The sequence below is a fragment of the Arachis ipaensis genome, chromosome B08 (genome assembly GCF_000816755.2).
Source record: "Arachis ipaensis cultivar K30076 chromosome B08, Araip1.1, whole genome shotgun sequence".
NCBI lineage: Eukaryota > Viridiplantae > Streptophyta > Magnoliopsida > Fabales > Fabaceae > Arachis > Arachis ipaensis.
The window spans coordinates 112,223,835-112,224,085 of NC_029792.2; positions in this window are offsets into that span (position 1 = coordinate 112,223,835).

A 251-nucleotide genomic window follows, 5' to 3' on the forward strand; every position below is an offset into this window, starting at 1 on the left:
CACAAAGTATGCATTAACATCCCTAACTAGCAACGAAGATTCAATATGAGCCAATATATAGTGGATTTTATCTGTATTAGATCTTAAAGTAATGAACCTAGGTTGAATTTGGGATTCTAACAATGAACTTAGGCTTTATCTTACTTTTGTTTGGGGTCTTACTAGATCCAAGTATATCTTGAATTAATATTTTGAATCATTACTATAATAAATAATATACTATTAAATATTATAACATTTAATATACATAA